The sequence below is a fragment of the Cynoglossus semilaevis genome, chromosome 5, assembly GCF_000523025.1.
Source record: "Cynoglossus semilaevis isolate Cse_v1.0 chromosome 5, Cse_v1.0, whole genome shotgun sequence".
NCBI lineage: Eukaryota > Metazoa > Chordata > Actinopteri > Pleuronectiformes > Cynoglossidae > Cynoglossus > Cynoglossus semilaevis.
The window spans coordinates 11,086,749-11,112,159 of NC_024311.1; the positions used below are offsets into that span (position 1 = coordinate 11,086,749).

At 41.8% G+C, this 25,411-nt stretch overlaps 1 protein-coding gene across 2 annotated transcripts in view; it reads left to right on the forward strand.

The window, feature by feature from the left end:
- Nucleotides 1-25,411, forward strand: part of tox3 (TOX high mobility group box family member 3) — a 280,269-nt gene that overhangs the window by 159,127 nt on the left and 95,731 nt on the right. For both annotated transcript variants that reach the window (XM_025055555.1, XM_008310453.3), the window contains exon 9: nucleotides 13,120-13,246. The gene's annotated coding sequence lies outside the window, so the exon portion shown is untranslated. The remainder of the gene's footprint in view (nucleotides 1-13,119; nucleotides 13,247-25,411) is intronic.

A 25,411-nucleotide genomic window follows, 5' to 3' on the forward strand; every position in this document is an offset into this window, starting at 1 on the left:
CAGGCCATTAGTTAGAGTTCAGAACTGTTTCCACTGAATGTTCTTTATGCCTGTATGTTTGAAGTGAGCGCCGCTCGCTGTCATTTCCTGCTCTGAGCGCTTTGCTGTCTGCGACACTTGTAATTAAGCAACGTGCGGGACATCCGATAGAAGGGCCGCCGATGTTTAATACCCAGCAGCCAATACAACGCTTCATTGACGGTGCTATGGTTCACTGCCCATACAATTACCCAACAGGATATACTTCTCATCAGCTGAACAGTCACAGAGTGGATCTCCTACTTTTCTTCATGTCAACCACGTCACACTTCATTTGTCAAAGGAAGATGCTGAAGTTAATTTCACCATGCACTAAATCATCGGACTGTTCTGTGTGTTCTAACGTTGTGTTTACAAGTGTCGGGTCCTGTAGATGCGTGAGTGAGTGTGTGTGTGTGCATTTAATAGGTGTTGGAGGTTAAAGTGCTCAGGCTGTTCTGATGCCCCCCTCCACCTTCTCCATTTCAAAAGAGTGAATGTTGATAAGCGGAACCCAGCAACTGGAGTGCAACCATTGCACAATCTGCTCTGTTACAAAAGAATAAAGTAACAGAAAACAGAAGATGAAAGTGTCTCTGTAACCTGTCTCCTCCTTTCTCTGCCTGTGGATAATGAAAAACTAGATGGGCTTTCTGCCACATTAATTTCATAGCTCTATGAATTTACAGCGCAGCCTCCAGTTGAAAGAGACTTTTGAAACAGAGGTCAGAGTAGAGGACTCAACCAGGTCTGGGTTGTGTGTCACAGCTGGAAATAAGCCACTGGGATTTTTTTTATGCTGCTTTATGGGCCTGTCATGTGAGTAGTTAGAGTATAACCCACAGTAGAGTTTGAGGGAGTCAAATCATGGACGTGGAAGTGAGAAGTTTGAATCATAGAACTAGTATTACCAGTATACGCTGACATAACAGTAGATTTGAAATAATAATGTAACAAGGGTTGATTGGATCGCTGTTACTGCCCTCAGAAACCTCCCTCCCACCCACATTCATGCTAAGAGCCAGGCTGTTTTGCAGATTTAACAGTGTATTGTTTCAGTGTCAGCCAGAAGCCAGTGTGTGTAACTGTTTCCGTCATGGCTGACAATTTGATAGTTTTCACACTGGTTTACCAAGGCTTCCCATTTTTCTCCACTCCCTATTTCCGCACTAAAGCCGACTGAGGTTTACAAATATTAAGTCTTAATCCTTGGGCCTCAGACAGCAGGGCCTGCTGTGTGGCACTCAACAACTGTTGAGTGTTCATGAGTGAAATTAGTTCAGGGAGGCCTCAGTTTCCTCTCTGGGTTGATATTCAGGCAGATCTAAAGCTAAGTGTTCGTGAAGTCTCAAGTTGTACATTTTGTAATAGGTCGATTTCAACTAAAATTCCAAACGACTCTAGAGCATGGACTTGTTTATTTTTGATTAATGAAGTAAAATATTCATGTAACTACAGGAGACAGGATTGTTTTCTGTTGAACTATGCAGCTGGGGTTGGCAGGTTACAGTAGCATAAAAACCCTGATTTTTCTTATGAAGTAGAGATGTGAAAAAGTTTATTCTAAATTGGTAAAAATAAAATCAACCGTAGGATTCCTAATGGTAACAAATGGTCATTCGCAATGGAGTTTACTCCACATCTGTAAATGGGTTTTCTCCAGGTACTTCAGTTTCCTTCCATCGTCCAAATACCTGCAAATATATTTTCTTTTTTTACTCTAAATTGACCATAAGTGTGAAGGTTAGTGTCAATGGTGGTTTTGCCCAGTAATGGCTGTTTTTTCTTTGTTTTTTGTGGTTGTGCCATTGTGATTATTTTCAGTTCCAGTTGTCTAAACCTTTGTTTACAATCACCTTAAACATTTCTTTACTCATAAAAGAAATGACTCGTGTGTTGTTTTCTCTTTGTGACAAAGCACAGCAGAATAGTTTCTCAGCAGATTTGTTTTTTCACAACATGATATTTTCACACAAACATACACACTCTGGCATTTTGAAAATGTTGCAATGTTTCTATATTTTGTAATAATTACAAAGAAATTGTTTCACAGTGTACCACTCGTAGGAGTATTTACACACAATCATAACACACACATACACACACCTTACAAAACATCAGCAGTTCCTTTCCTTCCCCTCATCCCCCCATGTGAAACCATCTGTGTCCTTTTTTTTTTTTTTTTTTTTGTTATTTTGTTATTTGTTTGATTCAGCCATGGGATTCATGGCAAGGCTAAACACTGTGGGAGTTATGATGTTATGTAGTCTCCTGATACCGTACGTACTGAACAACGTGTGCTGCAGAACGATGTATTAATCTGTGCACAGACTTTGTTCCCAGAGAGGCACTCCGGGTGCATGTGTGTATTCTGGTGTGTTGCGTGTTTCTGTTTCTGGACCAGGCCCAGCTTCAGCCCCATTATCTCTCAGTGTCTTTGTATGTGCTGATTTATTTCAGCAGTGCTCTTTTGGCCGAGCACTAGGCGCCTCCTCTTTGTCAGCTCCTGTGTGAACGCAGAAGCCTTTGACCACCTTTGACAGTGTGAATATTTTAGCTCCTTTTAATATGCAGCCTGAACTTTTATGTAAAGATGAGGGGAGGGGAAGTGGGTTGGAGGATGGAAGGTTGGGAGGAAGGGAGGGTGGAAGGGAGAGTTCTTTTTTGGGGGATGAGGGGTGATGTGGTGTTTTGAGTAAATGTTCCTGCGATTTGACAGTGCTGTCTTCAGAAGAAGATGTTGCATTTTTTTATTTCCCGTAATTTTACTAAATGAAAACTTAAACAAATGAAGGGCAAATAAATAATTAATATATGTAGTCTATATCATTTATTTATACATATGTATATGGCTTAGGGTTGAATGTGGTCACATTTGAAATTGTAATAGGTTTTGCCTTGAAATTTGAATTAACAATGAAGCAGACTTTTCGTCCTTTCATTTTTTCTTTTTTTTTCTTTTTTTTTTTTTTTGGTGTTTGTAATGAATTCCTTCACTGGGACATGCAGACCTGTTGACTGTACACATTCTTCTTTAGCCAGAATAACACTGAACTTCCCAGCACTGGCAGGTGTTGGTTCCGTCCTGGTATCCTGAAAGGTCTGAAGATTAACTTTGAAGTGTTACTGCCAGGAAAAAAAAATAAAAACAAACATTTAAGATAGGCTACAACAGCTAATCTGTTGGAGCTGTCAATGACTACAGGAGGACGGTGTAATCACTGGTCTCCTCAGCAGAAAGAAATGTGTTAAAATAGTATTATTATTGTCCTCACAGTCACTTTTCTTTTCTTTCAGATGTCTTTATTGGTGCAGAATTAAAAGAAAGTTATTGGCAATTTTGAATTAAATGTTTATGAACACAAGATCATAGTCTTCACTAGAAAAGACATGAGGCTCTAATGTTCATGTGGATCAGGTGTCTGAATTTGACCTGAGATCTGCAGAAGCCAGTGTTCCCCTGATCAGCAGCCATGTCTTTGGTTTCTTTGTAGCAGCAGGTAAAGAGCTGCTCCAGACTCACTGAGTGGCAGTTTGGGGCCAGCAGCAGCAGCAGCAGCAGCAGCAGCAGCTCTGATCTCCTCAGTTATTATACTCAGTGTTTGCTCAGCCTCGCCGACATATGTTTCACAACTTGAGATGGTTCTGTTTTAATCTGCCAGACACATTAAGTTGTGGACACAGTCTCTGGCTGGATTTATTAATCCAGCTGGTGTGTTTTTGATGAGAGCTCCGCCTCACTCATTGTTGTCGTCTCTCCTTCCTGATCCTTCCTACCTTCTGTCTTTAATGTTGACTGAATTATCAAAGCTCTTCCTGCTGTTGGTTTGTAACCATCGAGGCAGACAGTGAAAGTCAAACCTACGGTACATCACAGGATTTATGTCATGTGTTTGGTAGCACTGGTTATTCTATTCTATATTAGCTATTGAGTTGTATAGCGTTTATCAGATGTGTGTGAGTTGAAAGTACAGTATGTTGAAAGTATGTTTTCATATATATATATGTAAACTTTATTAAAAAAAAACTGCAACAATGACTAAGTACTGGAGTACATCATGCAGTTTTAAATTCTCAATTTAAGCCACGGCTTTATTTCCATGAAATATGGGTCTGACATTTTACCTAAAAAGTCATTAATTTATCAACTAGTCTGCAGTTCATGTTTTTGTGACTCTGAGCTGAAGGTCCCTTGTCTATTGCAGGTGTTTCATCCGATGGATTAGAAACAAATAGACAGTGTTGTCGCATTTTTGGTCAATAACAATGTCCATGTTTTACGCTGTAGCTGAGTGTAAGCCCTTTGGCCTCTGTTGGCACGGAGCAGTAGACTGTACAGTTGTCTTTGCCTCCTGGCATTCCCAGTTGGTCAACAACAAAACCTGTCATGTAAAGCACCGTGAGCAGTCACCAGTGCCAGAAAACACAGTTTTCATCTGCAGACTATTCATATCAAATATACTATTAGACTGACCACAGCAGGACAAACAACACAGACAGATTACAGGGTGACAAACAGACAGACCTGTCAGCACAGACAAGATAGACATGGGCCGGCAATGAGACATGGATTTCTATAAGAAGCAGGAGGGGGAGCGACTGTGTCATGGCAGGGGTAGGCCAATGAAGCGGAGAGGCCCTCGTGCCCCCGCTGATCACAACAGGGGATTAATTATGTCAGCATAATAAGTACAAATGGTGATCTGAACGTGGAATTAGCCCCCTGAGCGGAGACCGCTACAGCGCGCAATGGAGAGGAAAAGTGGGTGGTAATGGAGAGGGGGATTGTCCCAATTTGTCCCAGTCTGTCTGTATGTGCAGCACACGGGTGGAACCTCGGGTGGGGTAGCTTCGCTGTTTGTCCCTTTGGCAGAGGGACAAGCTGGCAGACAAGTCAGCTGAAGTGACTGCCCTGGTGGGTGGCTGGGTGGTGGGCTCTGTCATTTCTGTTATGATTTGCATGGATGTCAGTCTCAGTTGCAGTGGGGAACATCTCTAGCATAGCTGTAGGCGCTCTGCTGCTCAATGCCCCATTCGTTTCCCAGCATCCTTCATTAGCATCAGTTTGAAGGTGAAGCCCTGGACCGAGGGGTTTCATTTTTGGTGTGGTAATGATGGTTAAAGGTCACTTTCTACTCTGATTTTTTTTACATTTCTCAACTGTGCTTTTTTAAACTCACCCCCTAAATAAACAACACAGCACGGCTTTCCTGTGTTATTGTGGGTGGGGAGTCGGTGCTCTGTTTCAGATCCAGGTCATGCTGCTCCAGAGCTCAGCCCAGAGGCAACATGACCAGCAGTATACAGTGTTCATCCTGAGCCTCCCTGTTGTAATAGCTGTTGTCTCTGCTAGTTCGTTGCCTTCAGCATTTCCCTCCAACAAACTCCCTGTCAGTGCCACACATTCTCGGTGCAAAAATGCAAACAAACCACAGAGTTCTGCCTGCTGTGTGGCTGGAAGACACACAGGGAATTTAAGGCATGAGAGACACGTGTGTTATTGTTGTAGATGTAAAGATGAGACATGAATACAATATACGCAGTACTGCACATCTGTCAACCTAAATACTTTCTAATTTCTAGTATAATGCTTGTCATAACTGACCGATGTCTTGCAGCTGCATCCATATTTTCTTAAGTGTCAAGTTTTCCTTGGCCTTCAAGTATTTGGAAATGACAACAAAATAATCACCACAGGAAGTAAATAAAACCACAGCTGCAATAATTCTTATTCATGTTATTAGGACCAAGGTTTCACCAGACGTAGCCACATAACTGACTTCTTTAGGAGAAGACGCTACACGTTCATTGATCGTCTCTGTGTATGGATATTTATTCATTTTAATTATTTGTTGGTTCAAGCTATGTTTACTTTGATTATGAAACATGCTTGTGTGTGTGTGTGTCCTCTGCGAAGCAGAAAAGGACATGTTTATTTTTCCTAGATCGAGTTTAGATATTTCAAGGAACAGAAATGCTAAGAGCTCAGCGATGATGACTAAGCTTCAATAATAAATGTCATTGCAAAATTGTAAGGAAACAGATATAGACTTGTTTCTGTAAGGACATAAAGGACATTTTCTAAAATCATCATGGACTTTTTGTCACCTCCTGCTTGTCATTTTACCGACGTTGGCTCGTTTTCTGGACACCCACATGAAATGTGTGTGTTTACAGGAGGAGTGGACCCTGGAGCCAATTCTCTATGAGTAAGTCTATGAAGCTTATAGTGGCTGAGTGGAGATAATGATCCCCTCCCTATGGCAGTGAGGCAGCTGATGGGGTGGCTCATATGCAGACTCAGGCCTCATAAATCCCCTTTTCTATGATGAACTCTCTGCCTATGACTTATGGAGCACTGAGGAAGCCAGTTAAGACCTCCACTCGTAAACACCTGGCACAGCTGCCCTGACGCTGCTGTCAATTTTCATATTTCATCAGTTATTGGGAAGGGAGCGCTGAGTTATGTCTCTGACAGACTCTCATTAAGGGTTGAAGGGCTCATCTCAGCTGCTTTTGTCGACTTGCACTTCTGAGCAGAGAAAAAATATTTGAAGTCTGATTTTTACCAGATGTTAAAAGCACAAAAAAATTAGAACACATTCATTTTATTCTTTGATTTTAAGACGAAGAAAAAGAAAAGATGACATAAACTGCATATATTTTTATTTTGTTATGCAGACCTAATGCACAAAGTCTTATTTGCCAGAAAGTTGGAAGCACAAGGACTGATTTTCATGCAGTACTTTATTCTAGTCAAGAAGTACTTTATTTTGAAAAGTTTGCATTGAACTTTTTTTTTTTTTTTTTACTTTTTGTTTACGCTGTGAATTGAAGGTAATCAGAATTGTCAAAAATTGGTAGGGGCAATTCTCAAGTACTGAAAGTTTGGACATCGAAATCGACCAAAAATTGTGATTGATGCATCTCTGTTTAAAATACTCTATTATTGTACGTCCTTCAGACAATGGAAGGAGGTTGGATTGTCTCATCCAATAATGGTCTTCCCAATCGTAAATCACCGTGGTGTTATTATGGTTTTATCTTCTCTGTTCCAGAAGAACACTCCAATACCAACTCAATAGTAGTACTTTTAGAATAGTACTTTGTCTTTATCTGTGAATAACAGTAAAAAAAATCTGTGCTCTATGGACAAAATGGAATCTGAAGGGGTTGAGTTGGAAGATCCTGGAATTTACTGCTCCATTAGGCTTCAAAGAAAAGTATTACTGTGATGGAGAGATGATCAAATATGTGCTTTGGCATCACGGACAAACACGCATGTTATTATGTTTCCACCAATTAGACCTTTGAGAGTAAACAGAATTACACCCCCCGTCCCCTCCACACACACACACACATTCACACACATTTCTGCAGAACTGAAATTAAAAAAATGTAATTCCTACAAAACTTAGTGCAGTTCACTTAAAGCTGTTAGTGCTACAATCAACAACTCATTGTGCACCAAAGAGTCAGACAGAGACCAGACTGAGTGGGAGTGAACGGGTCAAAGACATGACAATACAGAAAATGAAAGTCAGCTGCAGTTTTTAGCCCTAACTTTGATACTGAAAGTGAAGCAGGGAACTTTCTGGATTTTTTGGAATACTTGCATAATGGAAGATAGAAAATTCATATTTCCTTTTCCTTTTTTTAAAAACAGATTTTACAGACATTATTTCCCCCCACTTACTTTAGTAAAGAAATATAAGTTTAAGTTTAAGTTTAAGTTTACTTTAGTAAAGAGCCTGTAATTTACTTTTTCCCCCAAACACTCATTATTATTATTTTTTTTTTCATGGAAAAGGGTGAATACTTTTACAGCCTCAGTTGAGCTGCTTAAATGCCCCTGCCTGGCCAGCCATGAATTATGATGCACAGTGACTCACCCCCATCCCCCAAGGTGAGTAAGTCTCCATGTCACTTACTGGAACACACTCTCTGAAAACACAATGGAGGCCTCACACAAACGCACACAAACCCATTAAAATCATGCAACCCCCCAGTCATGACTCAAAGAGTGTTTTCCTCTCTATGTCCCAGATTCTCTCTATCACCCACTAAAACCGAAAATAACCTCCTGTGTGCACTGAACCAGGTGCTCTTTAAACACATTGAAAAGGATTAGAATAACACAGGGACATTCATAGCCACAGTTGTCATCGCTTTCATCAATGAGGAAGTGTTTTTTGTCTACCCAGACGTACAGTAAGTGATGATGTCAGCTCTGCTACCATTCTAGCACGCAGCCAAAGAAAAAAAATCACTTCTTTAAATCATGACGTGAAAATATGACTCAAAACATCTGAAGCCAAGTCCTGACAGAGAGATTGTCTCACTCAAAGTGTTTTTACAGGAATCTGTATGTTGTCCATGTGAAACTACTCTGTTAAATGCAGGGAGATTTTTCCAATTGCTAAGATGGTATTACATTCAGCCTTGTTTATTCCCAGTAAATGCACTCATCCAAATCCATCTGCAACTGTGATTTCAGGAATGTCTGTGGCGTGTGTTAAGATCTGAACTGAAAATTGGATTAGATTTTATGCATGCTTACAGAGACAATCGCTGGTTATCAAAACGCCTTTTAGCTCTGCACTCACAAAAGCACACATTGTGCTCCTGAGAGAAAAAAACATACAGTAAAGCCATTTCCTCTTATTGACGCTGTTGGCAAGTCTAATATTTACAGAAATGTTATGGCCTGACAACCCTCAATTAGACTTGTCATAACAGAGCTCATCCAAACGAGAGGCAGGAAGGAGGGGACGCTGGGAATGATGTCAGCTCGGTGGAGAGGAGCTGGGGGCACGGCAGCATGTTAACAGCTGTGTTGTCTCTGGTTCACTGGGACATCAGCAGCTTGTCATGTTGTCCGAATGGCAGTGTCACAAAGCACGGCGGACACTGTTGGAATGTCATCCCATGAATTAATACGAAAAGATTATTACATAATGAAATTGACATGGTAAACTGGAAGACCTTAGGTCTTAGACTAAACAACACATTTTGTTGTAAGAGTATTGTAGTGTTTAATCTTCACCTTTACGTTGTACCACACACTACATGGTGCATAAAAGTTTTTAAGCTGTCAGGTCCTAAATGCCTCTGTGGCCGAAACAGAACTATTGTGTGCAGTTGCAGCTTGTAATTCTGAGTGATCAAATTCGAAACCTGATCCCTTATGAAATAGCATTTGTCTTCCACTATCAATCTGTCCCCTTCAAAGCTTTGAAGTTGAGTTCACTGAAATGGAACATGGGGGAGAGAAAAAAAGTCCAGCTGCAATATATGTCTGAATTATTACAGGGATCTGAGTATGTAACCCTAGCCGAGGTTGTGGAGTGCTTTTGGAGTCTGTGTAAATGGATCTTGTCAGAGGTGAAGGGAAAACAAGTCTGACCTGGTGCACTGTGCACCAGGGAGGTCAGCGTGTCTGCTTGGTTCTCTCAGTCAGTACCATGTGCTCTCAGTAAGACAAAGACTCACTCTGATCATGTAGATCTAAAGACAGGTTTGTTTGCAGGAGTCCGGAAGTAAATGTGCCTGTGTTTGTGCCTCCATTTGTACTTTTAAGACACATTTTACATCTGCATTCCAAGTCAGTGGAGGTGTGTCTGGACAAACCACTGGCTTCATCCCGTTGGGGGGTGGGGGGGAGGGTGGGAGGGTGCACAGTAACTCCGATGACCCCCGTGTCCTGCCACCCCAGGCAAACAGAACAGAGTCGGACAGACGGACCTTCAGATTCACAAATATGATTCAACGTGGAGATGACGGGGCCCCTTAAATGCCATTTACTGGGCCCTGGCATGGTGATAATTGAAAATGTCAGTAAAAGTGCTTAGGAGAAATTCCAGCAGGATTATCGCCCCAGTAACATGGGCAGACAGAGGGCTTGTCTCTGGAGAGCACAAAAGGACTTGTCTCCATATCATAAAACCTGCACTGTGTCCTTGCTTTTTAAATGGAACCACTGCTATGCCAAAGCTGGGAGGGGAGTTAGAGTAACATCTTTTTTTTGAGTTGTGTGTGTGTGAGAGTCGAAGGTGGGGGGATAGAGGGAGGTTGCATTTGGGGCAGTTCTTCTCCTCTCTCTTTCTCAAAAGCCAGTGTTGTCGGTGCATCATATAAAAGAAGATATACAAGTGATTCACATGCAAATTTTTGAGGGTGATTTAGAAGAGAGGGGGGAGAAAGGGGAAACGTGCTATTGAAACCTAGTGGAGGGATGGGGGGAAGGAGGTGGGGGGTCGGGAGAAGGGACGGGGGTTTGCATTAAGCGTTGGCGAGGGAGGTGTGAGATGGCAGCGCTGTGAAACAGAGAGACATTTGTGTAATCTGGCTTTATGTATCTCCACTTCTGAATAATAACATGAAAAAGGAGACTTACCTCATCTGCCTGGTAGAGCCAAGGCATAAATAAAAGGGCAGAACAATAGAATTACTATTACCCCAGCCCCTGCGCCCAAGCTACATCACCAGTATTCTTTGGAGCCACTGGCAAGAAGATTAATGTTTTGTTAAATATCAGTGTGGGAGCATGTGAAGAGGGGAGGCTGGGGGGTGCTTCAGTGGGTCTTCTAAACTTAGTCAGCCCTCTGTAGCTCTCTTTGTAATTATGGTGTGCTGCCACGGATGTGTCCCACACTCTCCCTTCCAAAGTGCCGGCCGAGTGTTGTTATGGTTTCAGATGCATGTGTTTGTCAAGAGGATTATGGGTAATGTTCCGTGGCATCAGATTGAACATGTGAGGTTCACTGCTCTCAGTTATGATGCATTCCTCGGCTCACGGTCCTCATGGCAAAGAGTTGCTGATCAAATTTGCTGCGCCTGGTTCATCTGTGTCGGAACACTGTGTTGTCTGTTTCCATCATTAGCCTCATCTTTACAAATACAGCATGTGTGGAAAAGTCCTGTTGTGTATGATCTGTATTATGTGCCAGAGACTTTAGGCTGAATTCAATCCATACATACTTTTGGATTCCCTGTAGGCAATAACTGTTGGGGCATATAAAAAATAAACATTGTAAAGTAAAATGTATCCTGATTCAAATAAATATGGAATTACTGTAAATCAATGCCACCAAATACACTGGAATTTGAGCTTTAGAATACAGAAATTATTTGTTTAAAAAAATCCTCTGCTGTAACAATAATCTTAATGACTGCTTCCTCGATTACAAGAAAACAGAGCAAAATACCTCAGAAACCACATTAAGGATAAAAGGATCACCTGTGTCAGTAGAACTCTGCATGTTAAGCTAAATAGTAATTGAAGTATAGGTATAGTGTAGACAGAACTTTGCCAATGTTTACTTCCAAATAGTCACAAGAACCCAAAGCCACAAGTTAATCAATTGCACAATTCTATTTTATAAGAGACTATGTATTGTACAGTCAGATCAGAACACAAAAAATATCCAGATAACCCGATTTTTTTTCTTTGGTTTCCACTGCTAAGAAATTGTCATTATTAACAACACTGTGTCCTAAATGAGTCAAAATCCTTAATACCATTTAACAAGAGGATGTATCCTAATCTATGTAATATGGAACTATTTTCAGCACTACTACCTCATAGTCAAAACTGCAGTTTAATCATTGAGTTTTACTGCTGACCGTAAAGTAGTACTTCATTAAAAATCATGACACCAGCACAAAAACCACGAAAAGTAACAGTAAACAAAGAAAATCTGTTTACCTAACTTTACCCCAGTAACCCTGACCTACCCCAGCTATCACCATGTTCATTCTACCCGTCTGGTCTTCACCATCACCACCAGCCACAAAAACCCTTTTAATTGTTTTGACGTAAATGTGAGTACTCACTTACTCATTTAATGACGTAAACAATATACATACACCAAAGCTACAGACATCCCACCCCTGTGGTAGTAACGCAGGGTCGGGGGGCGGGGGACAGGGGGGTCGCTCACTATATTACACATCCTCATAAATCTACAGCCCTGTAACATTTCTGTCCGGGGCCTGTGATCTAGGGTGATAGGCATGTCCAGACACGACCGCCCTCCCTCCTGAGCCTGAGCTCTTTTCTCTGTAGCCTGTATGAAAGAAGCCAAAGGTCAGGGGTGAGTCAGGTCGCATGACAACAAGCTGACAGGCCCACTTGCTAAAGGGATGGGTGATAGGGTGGCAGGGATACAGAGGTGACAAGGTGATGGCGTGGGTGACAGAAAGTTACCAGGTGAGGGAGGCGAATGACGGCATGTGACCAACTCACCCCCATCATGTTTTTACTTTCTTTTTTTCTGTCTGTCTCTTTTACCATCCTCCTCTATCTCTCTGTCCACCTTTCACGTCTCACCAGTGATCTCCACCTGTCACACCTGAACTGCCACTCTCATCTGACCTTGACAGTTCAAAACATGAGCGGTCAGTGGTGAAGAGAGGTGGTGGGGGGGAGGGGGTCTGGAGTTGTCTCTGTCTACCTGTCAACTTACTTTGCCACTTTTACACCAGAGTTGTTTGATCCGTTTCAAACAGAGCAGAGTTAGTGCGGACAGTTTGCTTTCTGGTCAGGTATGAAAGCTGCCCAGTACTATGGTCCTCCTGAAGAGATGGAGCTCAGTTCACATGCAATTGAACCCTGTAGGGGAAAATAAGTGGACTGTCCAGCAACCAAAAGGACTGTCCAGCAACCAAAAGGACATAGTAATGTAAAGTGTAGTGTTTTTGTGTAGGAAGAAGAAACACAGCTAACAGCACAAAACCCAAGGAGCAGAGGTAAACAAAAATAATGTTGGAGGTGGTGGTGATTAAATAAAGAAATGGTCCTAGCCTTTTACTGAGCCGCGTTTTCTTCTTGCTCGTGCCTTTCCTTCCTGATCAACGCACCACCAACACAAGCTGCTGTTGTACATGGGTTAGCCCGTTTTCCAAACGATTTAATACAGGATGACCAAACCAAATTAATGTGTGGATTAATCAAAGTGATTTTTCCAAACAACCGTGGTGGAAAATCATCTCGACAAACATTCTAGTGGCTGTGATTCTGTGCCTAAACCTGGACTGCTACTTCCTGTTACTTTTTTACCATGTAATTATGATGTGTATGTGTGTCTTTGTGTATTTCAGGCTGGTTAACATCCTTCCTGTTTGCCCCCTTCGTTCTGAGTCATGGCAGTGACGAGCTGAAACATCCGAGGGAGAGGCACAGAAACTCCTGTTGGCAGTTAAAAAGAACCAGCGGAGGAAATAAGAGGTACTCCCTTCATTTCATACACCAGCAACCTCACACACTGACTCAGCAGGTGACCAGGGTTTGAATGTGTGTGTGTGTGGTGGCATTTATGGCCCAGCAGCTTACATGTGTACGCGTGCATTGGCGTACATATCAAACTTTCTAAGAATAGCTGTCTGTGGTTCCAATAATTGTTTGCGATCAGCGGTCATATTTGCACAATCTGTAATGGAACAGCTCGCTCTCAGAATATCAGAGAGACATTATTCAGCCCAGAATGAGAGAAAAAGCATTTGACCTGTCTGGCCCTCCACACACCCAGAGTGTTGTTCAGTGGAGCTCCTCCTGGGCAGGGAGGTGAGGGGAGAAACAAAAGCAGCTCTTATTGACTGGGTTAATAAGTATTCTGTCTTGGTCACGGTCAGATTCTCTCTACCTCCTCATACACTGTCTCTATGTCTCAGCCGTCCAAATGGTGCAGTGACCTCATGTCTGCGTAACACAGTTTTTGTAAACTAATGAATGACAGAGGCCCGGGATTGTACTGCTTGATCAAAACAAGGCATAGCTGTGTGTGTGTCCGTGTGTGTGTGAAGAAGCATACAGTATTTTTGTCATGTGTTTTACGTTAGCTTCTCCAAGTAACAATCAGTGTCATTATTTTATTACAAATAAGATCAGTGCAGCTGTGGTGGTGACAACAGGTGACAGTGACTCAACCTGCACTGTTAACTATTATTAAAATGTATTCTGTTGGATCCCTGAACATCCAATTCAGGAGGCCGTCTCTTCAAAAACAAATTCTCACGCTGTTTTATTCAGTTCCACCCATAGTTTGATTATCTTTCCTAAACCCTATTTAATATTATGACTAGGATTTATCATTCAAAGTCATCATAGGTAAGTTGTATTAGTTCATCTTTGCAGAAGGAAGCAAGTACTGTTTAAGCTTGTGTTTAGTTTGAAGCTTCAGTGCAGTTTCAAAGTAAAGTCTGGTAACAGAATCTTCAGTCTAACATGATTGGATGATATCAGCATTGTGCTGGTTATATGTGTAGTTTAATGCTTTTCTAATACCTGTCTGGCTCAGCTCACGTTTAAAACAACAATATATTACCTCTTCTTTACAAGTCTTTTTCTCTTGTGTCTTAAAAATCTCGATCTTTGTTTCTGTGAAGTCACATTGATGTAGCATCATAAATACGTTGAAAAAAAATACATATATAGGCTACTGTATATAAATCTTCAAACTATTTTGTACATCAGTATCATTGATGATATTTATTATAAGTATTATGTTCCACCTACTGATGTTTAAAAGGCAGTGCTTTTCTGTCCTACTGAGTCCAGACCACAAACCACGGAGTTTGGGGTTTGAAGATGTATCTTTGGGTTCTACACCCCATACTGACTTTCTTTCTTTTTTTTTTTTTTTAAATACTGACAAATCACATCTGTGACCTCTGAAGAAGGAATCATCCAAACATCATTATACTTTAGCCTCTTCCACAGCACTAATTAGAGCACATGTGTCTTTCATGTCTCGCATTAACAGTCATAATCTGCCAAAAACCCAACCTGTCCTGTCAAACCATTACTGGCTCCTGCAGATGTTGTGGTTTTATGACGTGGTGTTGTATTTGCTGTTCGACGAAAGGTACAGCCCGCAGCCTTCTTTTCAGCAGTGGTTGAAAGGTTCCTTCCTGGCAGTGTGACCTGACAGGCGTCAGGTGCCCAGACTTGCCCAGCTGGTGTGCTCCCCTGTGCCAGAGGGAAGTACGAGTGAGAGAGGGACATGGGCTCCATCAGGGGGGGACGAGAGGAGCTGCTGCCATGTCCTGCTGCTGCTGCCACTGCTGTGTTTGTTTACAGGAGCGTGCCACTCGACTGTGTGTGTGTGTGTGTGTTTTGCTAAGGGCAACAGGTCTAGATTCATGTCTAATGACTGTGGAGTATGTCTCAGGAGATGTCAACCTGCTGAAGGCACCTGGCCGCTCCTCTGCACAGCCACACGCATTAGCCTCTCGGAGAAACAGTTTACATACATGGATTCTGTGTAGCTTTCATAGGCTAGCTGTGAATCAGCAGGTCATGTGATTGTCTACACAAGTGTCATCTTCAAGTCTTTTTTAAAGGAAGAAATGGAAAATTCCAAAGCTTTAAGGTCATGCACTTAGGGCTGCCAGACCTTTTTGTTTGCTCATGCGGGACTGAAAGAGGTAACAGTCTATGTTTATATAATTTTATAGGCTTTTATGTCGGGCACAGAGAAGAAAAACATGTCTGTGGAAGTAAGTCAGTGATTTATGTCATGTTTGTACAAGTATGACCAATCCATCTCTGAGCAGGGGCTTAATTTACTTCAAAATATGACTATTATTCCTCAGAGAGGAATGTGTGTGTGTGTCGTAAATTTTAGCACATGGTAATATCAAACACCCCATTCATCTCTAATGTGTTTGCCTTAAATTTTATGCTGAGTGCCGGGTTATGTGTTTCTTTAGAAATGAGTTCGATGGCCCACATAAAGACGGTGAAAAATGTGTAAAACGTCACATCATTTTAAACAGCAGCCCTCCCTTTGTTTTGTTCCAAACATGTTCCAGTAATCATACTTGTCAGAGCCCCTCCACGCTGCCAGAGTGTGGGTAAGACACCTCGCAATTACTTATCTGCATTTTGTTGAGACGTTTATAATTCCCACAACCTAATACAGGAGCATCGACTCAAATTACAGGCTTTGAGTTACACGCTGAGAACTTATTTATTGTGGCACCTTCTCTTTCTTTGCTGGTGTCAGTCGACTACAAAACCTAATTAGTGCTTTCAGCTCAACACCCATTAGCTGAAACAGGATCCGTGGCTTGGTGAAGAAAAATAATTATGACATTCTTGGTATAAATCATTGGTTATGTCCTGCGCCCCTTCAATGGAAATATGATTTCCCACTACAAATTGTCCGACCTGTTTTATGTTCTCCAACACATAATTAAAGCCGTGTTGTGTGAGAGGAAGTAATTTGGTTCAAAGGCTTTTGGCAGCAGCGGTGCTATGTCTTTGCTGCTTGTTTGGAGAACAGCTACTAGCAAACCTGGACATGTGAGCTGTGTAATGGATTAGGAACAACAGCAGCAACATGTGTGAATAACCTGTATTTGACTGTCAGCCAGAGAGACATGGGAAATGAAATACATCACTGAGTGGCCGGGGTGATCTGTGGGTCATCAGGTCCAGCAGGGGTCAGTGGCAGAACTGTGTCTCTGACTGGAGAGAAAAACATGTACACACATTAGAGCTGCCTGAGCCACACAGGCCCGCTTTATTCCCCTCAGGAGGTTGGCCTCAGACCACAAGTAGCCATGCGTGACCCACTGTATGGAGCCGAGCATCACTAATATCCACGGAGGAGGAAGACAGTCCTCGGTCAAAGTCATATCAGTCCGACATGACAGCCTAAAGCCTCGGTGAAGGCTAACAGCTAACATGTTGTGAGGCGTGTAACTCTGTGGAAACTGTAAAACCTAGATCTTGGCTTTGTCTGCACTTTTTCCCGGCTTAAAAGTGTGTTACTTGGTTACTGAATGGACTAAACGCCCTTGTTGCTGTTTATTGTTGCCAGGACTCACGCTGCATTTGTTTTGCACTGAATCTTATAAAAGTGCATTTTTATTGAACATACCACCATGACACTTTATAGACCTATGATCTATACTTACAGTTGAATACTTTCCTATTGGGATGCCAGCACTTGAGATAACCCAGGTTAATGCAGTCTGGTTGTTGTAGTACACAGACTAATCACCTTCATACTTGTAATCCTCCTGCAGCAGGAACATGAAGTTTTGGTGTCCTGCTTATCTCCACCCTTCCAGGCACAGAGAGGTTACAGCATTATACTGTCGGTGTTGTGTATGTGGGGCAGGAAGCGACAGCCTGTACCAATGTCAGTCAGCCAAATGCACGGCCATTCCAGGGGTCAGAGGGCAAATCTTGGGGTAATCTGCTAATCCAATTGGCCTGGCGTATTCACATGATCTGCCAGGCAGCAGGACAGCCGTGGTCTGTGCCGACACACACAAACTCACATAAATCTGAGCAAACACATGTACTGTTGCACACATTCACGGGTGGCGTCGGTCACAGCTCTCTCTCTCTCTCTCCCCCCCCCTCTCTCTCTCTAGCGACCTGACACCATGACACTGGTCTGTTTGATTCCACTTAGGCTTCAAGCAGATTAGTGAAGGTGACTCCTGAGGGGAATTCCGGCACATAATTGGCAGAATTTATAAACCAATTAAAAAGCACATCTTCAAGAGCAGCGTTGTACAGCCATTATGAACTATGTGTGACGGGTGGGATAAACAGGGACATCTTACACTCATGGTCAGATTAACCACTGTAAAAGAGTGTAATGTTAGTGATAGATCTTGTCTAAACTGACAATGTTTTGTGTTGGACCTATTTTTAGACAGAGCGACAGTAGAAACCTGTATCCTCTGTGATAGCAGTGTGTTGAACCTGAAAAACCAGATACTTGCTTTTCATATTTCCCCATGAAGAATCGCCATATCATAACAAGCATTTCCCCACTTCAGCAATTTACACACCTAATGTACGCATGAACCTCACTGAAGGAGGCTTCTACATTACATTTAGTGGAACATTACAGAACAGGCTGATTAATCCTGACCTGGTCCTGCCATCCTCTCTGTGTTAACTAACGTGCTGCTATTGAAAGAAAAGTACTAACTCCATGTGGTTCCCATGCAAACACAAGATAACAACCACATCAGGGCTGGCAGGCTGCACTGTGAGCATGTCGTGCTCTGCAGCACCAAAGCCCAGGCTTAGGAGGGGACTGGATCCCATTTCCCAGGCTGAAGCAGGACCTGAGGGCAGAGTGTGGAAACTGAACTAATTGCAGGATATTGGTCCTCCGATGATTAGAGGAGGGCTTGGAATGCCTGGTCTGTGATGCAAGCAGACCAAGGTGAGACTAATGACGGATGCATTTTTTTTTCCATTTTGTCTTCATATACGGTGGTATCTTACAGTAAAGGCCCGCAGCCCAAGGCTTCTGTTGACTGTATCCATCCTGAGAGGATAACTGTGGAGCTTGGATTAATTATATGGACCGTACTAATAATTTAGACTAAATAAATCATAGCCATACACCAGTCTACAACCATGCATGATCACCTTAAAGATGTAAATTAATATTCTTTTAATAGGCATCTCATATACATGGTATACTGCATGTACAGTAACATTTATGACAAATTAGCTTTTACATTAAAACCCTTCTTAAAAAAGCTTCTTATATATAGATATATATATTTACTTGTATGTATAGACATATTCATGTGTACATGTACATATATGTACATTTATATATTTCTTAAATGTATACTCTATGTACAACAGTTGTTGTAATATTTATGTATTTAACAGCGGATCTGATTGACATCGTTACTTTAAACTTTTGTGGATAAATACTACTATTTGCAGGGAAACTTTTGTAACATTTTTACTTCAAATCCTCAGGAAAGAATGACGTTCCTTTTTATGGAAACACAGCAACATTGTTCTCCCACATTTGTGCCTGATCTTGCTTTCCAGCTCACTGATTTTGCATTGCACCTTCTACTATTTCACATCAAATAGCTCGACACATACTCTTGGTTCTCTTCGCTCATGTTTCACGTCCTGTAAACCCTCACCAAATACCTGAGACATCTGCAGCCTCAGACACTTCAGTCAGCATTTCCATTTTCCAGTTACAAATGCCCATGAAATACCTTGTTTTCAGAGACAGCGGCTCCTCTCTGCTGTTTGTCAGTTACAAAAAATCTGACAATTTGAGCTTTTCTTGTTGTGTTACTTCACTGCTGGCCTAAAACCTTGTGTATCTTGTGTCATATCTGTTAATGGGCTCCAGGAAAGTCCTCGGGGATGGTGTCAGAAGTGTGACTTTAGAACATTTATACTGGGACTGTAAGGCTTTTTCACAAATCCTTCTCCAAAATGAGGTTCCATTTACTCAGCAACATGTAGTAGCTCACTCACCGCAAAACCTGTCTGTGTAATGTCGTGTGTTTCAGAGAAGATGGTTTCGTGCTGAAACCTATGTGATAATCATTTGTTTGTTTTCTTTTGTAAACTGTGTCATAAATCTTTTTCTTGTCTCGATTATTTTCTTTTATTTAAAGTCAATGTAATTCTATTTACAGTATTTTATTACTGTTCCCAAAGTGGTGGGTCGTGACCCAAAAGTGGTTCAGAGCAATATATTTTGGAGGTCCCTGTTTATAGCTCAGCGACGACTTTGTGTTACTTTATGAACCTTTATGAACGAAATTTAAATAAGCAATAGAAGAAAAGTTAATACTCAAATAAAAGTTACTATTATCATTTGTAACAACATAAGACATTTTAGTAATTTTTAAAAAATTGTATTATGCTGTATTTCTATTTTTGAAGTATGATTTAGTGCTATTTAACTGATTTGTTTTCTTTATAAACAATGTTTAAGCAGTCTCATCAACAATGCATAATTTAAAAATAGCATTGGATAATTCTAATAATTTGTCCATTTGAAACCATGTATAATATTGCTTATATTGTATTTTTCTTTTCTTCAATGAAATACAAATCCAGCCTTAGAGATTAGGGAAGTTGTTTTATTTTATTTTTTTTTAGACTTGATCTTCATTGCCAGTTGTCTAAGCTGAACACAGTAGACATCAGAACACACATGTGGACCTCACTGAGTGTTGGAAGGCCCTCCAGCTATCGTGATCTCATTAAACCCAGAAGCAGCAACAGCTTTTTGCAAAATTAGCAAAGTAGATGTTTCTTAAGTGCAGCTAGATTCAGAGTTTCCAACTTATTACACACTGAATTAAACATGTCTGTTGTGGAGAACAACAAACTTCAGTGAAAACACAAATCCATCCAACTGCTGGTGTTTGGAGTTAGTTTCCTGCCTATTAGTGAAATGTTTTAGGACTTGTTGTGACTGCTGACCAAAACTGTAGCTGTGTCGTGGTTACCTTGGTGCTGCTGAGCTTTAATAAACATTGTACTCACTTTGAGATGTGCAGAGAATAATGATGTTGCAAATTTAGGAAATAACTTTTACTTTACTTACTTATACTTAAGTATTTTTGTACTGCTTGAATATTCAAACCAAGTATCAGAGTAGCCAGTATTTTCAGATACTCATCGTGGACATCCATAATTAGCCAGTCCATCGTTGTCACCTGTTTTTGTCTCATGTCTTCAGTATATATTTTGAAGTGTTAACCGGAGCAGAGTCAGCTCCTCGGGACTGCATCTGTTCCCACTGTCCACATCTCAAACTAGTTGCAACCAGTAGTTTTAATTATTTTTCTGTTTAGTGATACAGCTGGCTCACCTCCTCACTGATGTTTTACCTAATTGTTTGTGTCCAGAAATGTTGGCCGTGCTGCGCAGGAGGCATTCTGGAGCCAGTGGAGTGTTGCGGTCCGTCTGTGCAGACGCAGAGCCTTTGATTCGTGTCTGTGTTTAGTAGCCCCCTTTGTTTGCACTGTTTGTTTGATGTTACTTTAACAGAAAGAGGTAGACACCATTGAGTAGTGGGAGTGCTGTTCTGCTGCGTGCCATTCACGCCTGCTGTAGAGCGGACAGAGTCAAACACAAGGGTAGGCCATTGTTTACCAGTGGAACTAATCACCCTGATGGCACCTCCATAAATCCCCCTCCCTGTCGACAGTGATTGGAGTGTACCTATGTGTGACCACGGACAATACAAATGTGCCAAAGGCAAATAGAATGGGGGTGCATTGAGGCAATATTTAGCTTGGCCAGATGGCCAGTTGCATGGGGCAGGTTTCTTGGCCCTCCACATCTGCTCCTTGTGATGTGCCAGCAACTGGGCCAGAGTCTCAGCTTTACTTGTTAGACTTTTCCTGTGCAGTCAGGTCTGTCCCTCAGCAGAATCAGTCCGTTCCTTTTTCACCCTCTCTGTTTAACCGGGCATACACACCCACAAGCAATCTGTTGATTTTGCTAACTATGTGTCAGTATTCAGTTCAAGCCCTGGTCTTCTAACTCCTGTACTCTGTGGTCCTGGGAGCTGATCACTTTCAGACTTGTGGTGTGGTCCTGTTGCATCACTTGTCTGTACACAGAAGCTTGCTTTTGCAGCTGTTTAATATAAATTTGCTTCAAATATCTCCGTCCAGATGGTTTATTTTTACAAACAATACACAGAGCAGAATTCCTACTGAGCCCTCGCCCGTTACTGTCTGTCTAACAAGACGGCTTCACTCCAGAGGAGCAGGAAGACAGGAGCTATCCTGGTGAGTGTGCACAGATGGTCCAGTGACACCGCTGTCATACAAACAGGCTTCAATAAAAAAGATATATACACTTGTATGGGTATGGATACATAACCCATTCATGTTCAAAGGACGAACCGTGCACTTGATACTGGAGGAGGCAGATGTAGGCCGAGGCAGAAGAGAAGGAAAAAAATGACACATTTATGGATTTTGGATTCAGATGTGTTTATTTTAATCAGACATGTGCACATTTGTCATAGATCACTGGGTTTCTAAATGACTTCCATATGACAAACGGGTGTTGTGTTCATGTTTAGTGGTTGAAGTGAATCTGCCCTCAGTGTGCACTGACAGACAGACAGACAGAATGACAGACAGAATGACAGACAGACGGACTGCTAATTTGATTTATAGAGCTTACTTCTAGACACTTAATGCTCCTTGTTCATGAGGATGTCACCTGTTGCACCTTCTGTCCAACAAAATAACACCTGCTGGTAGTTAAAGAACGAAAAATAAGGTATGCTCTATGTGTTTAGATGTTTCTAAAAAGAAGGAGTAAAGGTTGCTCAAAAACTACAGGTATTTTAAATACAATTTTTTGCATGGGTTTTGTATCCTGTTCTGGTCTAACTATATAGTAACAAAAATCATTTATGATAAAGTTTTAATTTCCCCCCTCTGACTTCTTATTATAGATGTCCTTGGTTGAATAATTGCTGGTCTGCGTTGGTATTTTTTCAGAGTAGGTCCCACTCCGACCCCCCACCCTTACCTTTCTCCTCAGGCTTTACTGCCACATCCACTGCACATCCTCTGCTCCTTTCTGGGCCCCAAGCTCTGGAGCCTCACAAAGAAGCCCTAACAAGAGAGAAGAAAGAGCCAGTGCCACTTGGACGGGATTACATCCTAGTAAGATTCTTCAGTGCTCTTGGCCGGCCGCCCCTTAACCCTCCCATTCCCTTATTATAAAGTGAGCATGGAAAAATGTCCCAATGAAGTTTTACACTGTTGGGCAGAGTAGACTTGCCCAGAGATTTGTCAGTCTTGTCGCATCAGGGGTCCAAACATGGAGTTATGACGAAGAATGAGGTTTGTTTTTAGTAAATTATGCAAAATTAGAGCAAAAAAATACTTTGTACATCAACTAGGTAAATCAACTAACGACAGCTCCTTCTAACAGTATACCACACTGTATATGATAAACATATTTTAAAGCTAATATAAATATAATGTTTGTACTCATGATGGAAGAGAACCAAAATAGAAAAAGTTTTCACTGTTTCATTCAAATTGTATTCATTTCTATTTTATTTTATATTTTTTATAAGGCTCTTACTGTGTTTGTTTGTCCAATCATACATGTAAAAACATAATATTTAAAAATGTTATGGGTAAGTTTAGGTTTTCTTTAGTTACCTTTAGTTTTGCTAAACATTTAACCATTGCTAGAACCTTATATTCGTTCATAGCGCAACAAAAAAATAATTTTTGTAAAATATAAATGAAAAAGTGACATAAAAACAATGTTATACAGAAATACAATATATGATATAACTGTATCAAATACAGTTATATATGTTATAAATGTATTTATTTGTTCTTATTGTCCCCTGAACCTCAACCAACATTATGTGTCATTGAGTGACATCATGCAAAGCTGTTACTTTTTCAGGCCTTCTGGTGCTCCGTGTTCTGTCTGACTTTAGGAGTCTCAGTGCTACACGTTACTTGGAGATGAAAAAGATAGAACCTACAAATGTGTTGTATGTAGGTGGATAGGTGTTGTGGTGTTGTTGAATGGAGACTGATGTATGTTGTTGAAGTAGTGGTCAAGAGCTATAACATACCCGGCAAAAAACGCTGGGGCCAAGATAAATGGAAACAGCTTTGGGGCTGATGGCATAGAGCAGATTATAGTTGTCTCTGGATGGTGGCAGTAATAGCTGTTATTCTTTTTGTGTTTTTGAGCTGTCTGTCTGTTCTGTTGTGTTCTTTTTTCCCCCCTCACTCATCTTCCAGGGAGATGTCTAACGTAGTCAGGTATTTCAGCTCTGAGGAAAGTTAAGTAATTCAACAAAATGAAACTGTTCCAGTAATGACTGCATTCACCACCTTTGTCGCTGCCATTTGTGATTCTGTTTTTTCCTGCTGCTGTTTTTATGGGGCGGTGATGGTATTCAGAGAACCTGCATCAGAGCAGCTAACCTCCGGGCTGACAAAGCTAAGAGGGATGGGGACAGAGGTGGAGGGTGGTGGTGCTGGTGTTCTCACTTCCCTCAGGAGTGGCATCATTACTCTGGAGCCAAGGAGGCAGCTGGTTACTCGCCCATGCAGGCCTCCCTTTAGCCCCCGGCACTTCTCTGCTCTGGAGTGAGGGTGCAGAGTGACGTGGCCTGGAACTCTTTAGTCTTCCACATCTCAGCCAGGACAGCAGCCGCCAAGTCAGTTGGGCAGGCAAACCCCCTCCTTAGCATCAGCCAGAACCCTCTGTGGTGCTGCGCTGCCCTTGATGCTTTACACTGGGGATGTATTTGATCACCATAACAAGAAATTTGTAGGAATAAAATGATCTTGTAAAGGTACTACAAAGCTCCCCGAACACGCTGGGTCAGAGTTTGTGGGAAGCATAGAGTGAGATCTGAATGCATGAGTGTGTCAGCACGTCTGTGTCTCGTTGTCCTACACACCGTTAAGAATCGCAGACACTCACCTACACTATGTCTCCTACCCCCAAAACAAGACTGCGGGCCAACAAATTTCATTACAACAGCCCCAAACAGCAAAGTTTTAGAGCCTTCTAATTATTCTCCCCTCAGATGTGGTCGTGTCGAGAAAGGCTGTAAATCAACGTAAGAAGGAGTGCCAGGCCTGGAGCTGTGAGAAAACTGGAAACAAATGATCTGCCCCTTCCCCTTTTTAGTTCCTTCCCCTCTCTCTTCAACCATCCCTCTCTCCATCACCTTATCTTACTGTCTGCCTCCTGTGACTTCCAGGGACAATGAAGGATAATACTGAAGGGCTAAAACGCATGTGGTTCTGTGGCTGAAGAGACAGACAGCAAAGGTAGTGTGGAGACCGCAGTAGGTACAACCAAGACTCCTACTCAGTTGGAGCTCCAGATGGAGGGGCCGAGGCCGGCTGAAGGCTTGATAGGACAGAGTGGCTGTGATGCAGGGCACGGTGGTGAGACGGCCAGCAGACAGATGAACTTTCCCTGAGATCAAGTCTTGTCTGTCCGTCTGTCTGTTGCACAGTCTGTGACTGCCTGTAATCAGCTTCTTTAAAAGTTCCAGCCAGTAATTGCTCAGTTTAGCCCCCAAGATAGTAATCACAGAGACGGAGAACTGTTTGCTCTCTTCCCCTTTTCTCTGTATTTTCCCCTTCTGTCTCTTTATCTCTCGTCTTTTTTGTTTTTTTGCCCACTCTCTCCTTTTCCACAGCTTTACATTTAGAGGTGCTGTAAAAGAAAAGCACCTCAGCATCTGTTGCTTTTTGTTGGAAGTGGAAAATCTATTTAAATTGAACTAATGGCAAAATTGATATTGCTTTGAAGAGTCCACCCCCTCAGCTCCCATCCCCATGTGTCTGTCCTGGTTGCAGTTTTCTTCTCTGTGCTCTTATCTTTCACCAAGAACAAGAGCAGGCTAACAGTTCCTTTAAGATTCCTGCCAGCTGTATTTAAAGGGAAAAATGTTGTCTTCATCTGTGGGTAAATGTAGAGGGTTGTGTTGAGCTTCTTTTTCACTCTCTGTCCTTTTGAAGTAGTGATGAGGGCATTAGAGCTGTTTGCCTGGGCATGAGGTGTGAGTCTGTTCCTGAATCCACCTCATGATGTCATGTCAAATCTGTCATCCAT